Source organism: Myotis davidii, unplaced genomic scaffold (genome assembly GCF_000327345.1).
Source record: "Myotis davidii unplaced genomic scaffold, ASM32734v1 scaffold581, whole genome shotgun sequence".
NCBI lineage: Eukaryota > Metazoa > Chordata > Mammalia > Chiroptera > Vespertilionidae > Myotis > Myotis davidii.
The window spans coordinates 947,121-950,601 of NW_006291426.1; the positions used below are offsets into that span (position 1 = coordinate 947,121).

The 3,481-nt window shown below is 49.1% G+C and overlaps 1 protein-coding gene across 3 annotated transcripts in view; it reads right to left on the bottom strand.

Moving 5' to 3' along the window:
* The window catches only part of MRPL42 (mitochondrial ribosomal protein L42), a 29,875-nt gene that overhangs the window by 9,313 nt on the left and 17,081 nt on the right, over positions 1-3,481 (bottom strand). The gene's annotated exons all lie outside the window — the stretch shown is intronic.

Here is a 3,481-nt window from a genome sequence, read left to right on the forward strand (position 1 = left end):
CTGGGGGGAAGGAGGAGGGATGGGGGCCAGGGCAGAAGGGGGGAACTTGGTGGTGTAAACACAACGCCCCCCGCCCCCCCCACACACACACACAACTCCTGCCGGCCCCTCACTGCGCTGCATTCCTGAACCACTGGGTGCCCCTGCCCAATACTGTGCTCTTGGGCCTGGGGTGGGGATGAGGGACCTGGAGCTGCGGCCTGAAGGCAGCCCTCGCTGGCCTGAATCACAGTGGTTGATAAGGGAGGGATGTGGGGTGCCAAATTCCGTCTCTGTCTCTCTCTCAGAGGGCCCAGTGTCCAGGCGGGCGGGGCTCAGGCCCCACTCACCATTGTATTGCTGCCCGCTCTGTTGCTGCTGAGGTGGCAGCGGGGACTGCTGACCTGGCCCAGGCCCCTGGCCAGCCTCCTGAGCCTGGACCCCAAACAGCAGCGGAGCTTCCAGCAGCCAAAGCAGCAGCAGTAGCCGGCTGGGGGGTGGCGGCGGTGGTGGCCAGAGTCCCAGCTCCCCTTTGCCATGGCCCCGCCGGGAGCGCCCGGCACAAAGTTCCCAGCTCCCAGCGCCAGCGGCTGGGGGCTTCTTAGGTGCCTCCTCCTCCCCACCGCCCTCGCTTCACGAATGGCAAGTTTCCCCAGAGGCAGCGGCTGCAGGAGACAGGGGAGCAGGCTGAGTGCGGCTGGGCTGGACAGAGGGCACCGGGGCAGAGGAGATCTCCGTGGCAGCAGGGGGAGTCGCTGCCCTCTGGGGAGATCTCCTCCGCGCACGCCGGTGCCCTCCATCAAGCCCGAGCCAGAGCCTCGCTTGGCCCACTCCCCTGTTTCCCGCTCTGGGTCCTGCAGCCGTTGCCTCCGCGGAAAATTGGGATTCATGAAGCTTGGACAGCTGGGAGAGCCGGGTGGCTCCAGCGCTCCAAGGTCACCTCCTGCTTTCCTGGCCCTGGGCTGATGGCTCCCAGTGGGCAGGCGGGGCTCATGCTAAGGCAAGCAATGCCGCTGACACCCCGCCCACCCCCGGGTCGCACACAGGAGTGGGCCCCCGTCTCTCCTAGGCCAGGGAAGCAATCAGCACTGCTTGCCTTGTCCCCAGCCCCCGCCCGCCAGCCAATCACACACGGAGCGGGCCCCAGTGTCTCTTCTAGGTGGGTGAAGCGATTGCCACCGCTTGCCTTGGCCCCAACCCCTGCCCACCCCCCAGAACACACCCGGGAGTGGGCCCCCTGTCTCTGGTAGGCAGGCGAAGTGATCTGCACCGCTTGCCTTAGCCCCAGCCCCCACCCCCCCCATGGCCCCCAGGGGCCTGGATGGCGGCTTGCCTTAGGTGAATGAAAAGGGTAGCGGTTGTACACCAATTACCATGTTTTGCTTTTATTAGTGTAGATAGTACTGGGAGTACTAGCCATAGCAATGAGACAAGAAAAAGAAATAAAAGGCAGCCAACCTGGAAAGGAAGAAGTAAAACTGTCATTTGCAAGTGACAAGATACTGTATACAGAGAGCCCTAAAGATTCCACCAAAAAACTACTAGAATAAATAAATTCAGTAAAGTACCAGGATACAAAACTAATATTCAGAAATTGGTTGCATTTTTAATGTTTTTATGGATTTCAGAGAGAAGAAGGGGCGGGAGGGGGGGGAGAGAAACATCGATGATGACAGAGAATCATCGATTGGCTGCCTCCTGCATATCCCCTACTGGGGATGGAATCAGCATGTGCCCTGACTGGGAATCGAACTGAAACCTCCTGGCTCATAGGTCAACACTCAACCACTGAGCCACACCGGCCAGGCCAGTTGCATTTTTATGCACCAATAACAAACTATCAGAAAGAGAAATCAAGAAAACATTCCCTAAATTCAATAAAAACTTAAAAAATAAAATAAAGAAGAAAATAAAAAAAAAAGAAAACAATCCCACTTACAATTACGCCAAAAAACCTAGGGATACATTTAACCAAGATGGTAAAAGACTGTACTTAGAAAATTGTAAGAAACTGAAGAAACTGAAGACTTTTATTGATGTTTTTTTCTTTTTTAGAGAGAGGAAGGAAGAGGGAAAAAGAAATAGAAACATCAACGAAGAGAACCATTGATTGGCTGCCTTCTGCACTCCCCACACTGGTAATTGAGCCTGTAATCCTGGAATCTACCTCAACAGGGAATGTAACTGTGATCTCCTTGTTCAGTATTCAGCTAATAAGCCACATTGGCCAAGCAGTATGTTTCGTGGGTCACACCAGCCAGGGCAGAAATTGAAGAAGATTTAACTAAACAGAAACACATACCTTGCTCATGGTTGGAAAGAATTAACATCATTAAAATGTCCATAATAGCCAAAGTAATCTATAGGTTCAATGTAATCCCTATCAAAATATCAATGGCATTTTTCACAGATATAGAACAAAAAAATCCTAAAAGTTACATGGAAATTCAAAAGGACTCTAATAGCCAAAGCAGTCTTTTAAATATATATGGTATATATACATTATATTTTGATTTCAGAGAGGAAGGAACAGGGATAGATAGAAACAACAATGAGTCTGATTGGCTGCCTCCTGCACGCCCCATACTGGGGATCAAGCCCATAACCCAGATATGTGCCCTTACCAGGAATCCAACCCTGACCTCCTGGTTCATAGGAGGATGCCTAACCACTGAATCACACGGGTCAGGTATATCGTCAACATTTTTTACCTGGGCTATTATAATAGTTCCTTAATGGGTCTCTGACTCCAACCTTTCTTCATATCACCTTATCCCAGAGCCTAGTTAATGACTTTCTAATGTACAAAAGTTGGGCATGTCAGTCTGCTTCTTAAAATTTGGCAATGAAAATATGATATAAACTCCTCAGCACAACATAAAATCCTTCATAAGGCCCTTCCATATTTTGGGTCTTATCCAAGCTGAACTACTTGCAAATTCCCCAGTACATTCTAACACATGCTATTTTCTGTGCCAGTGGAGCCTTTTCCCCATTCCCCATTCCCCATGGCTTAATTCAAGGTTCAACCACTCTGTTTTTTACTCTCCATTTCCTCCTTGCCAATAAACAACTTGAAAATAAGGATTGTGCTTCTGATTATCTAGCACTTAGAACATCTCAATAAATATATTTTCATTAATCCCACAGCATGTTGAGCCATAAACATACCACGCCAGCCCATTGCTGGTTATTGGTGGACACAGTGAATAAGAAAAAACATAAACAATGAAAAAAGCAAGCTCATAATTTTGGTAGCGGAGAGAGAGAGAAGAAAGAGAGAGAAGAAAACATTAAAGCCAGAATCAGATAGGGGTCAGAATCAATGTAATAAAATGTTAGCACTTACAAACAGAGGGGCAATTGTAGACTACTAAAGGAATTGAGAACACTATATACTGCCCAATTATTTGCTGTGTACCCTAGTTTTGTTTTTTTGCAACAAAATCTATTAAAGAAATGGATTAAGGCAGTGGTTCTCAATCTTCCTAATGCCTCGACC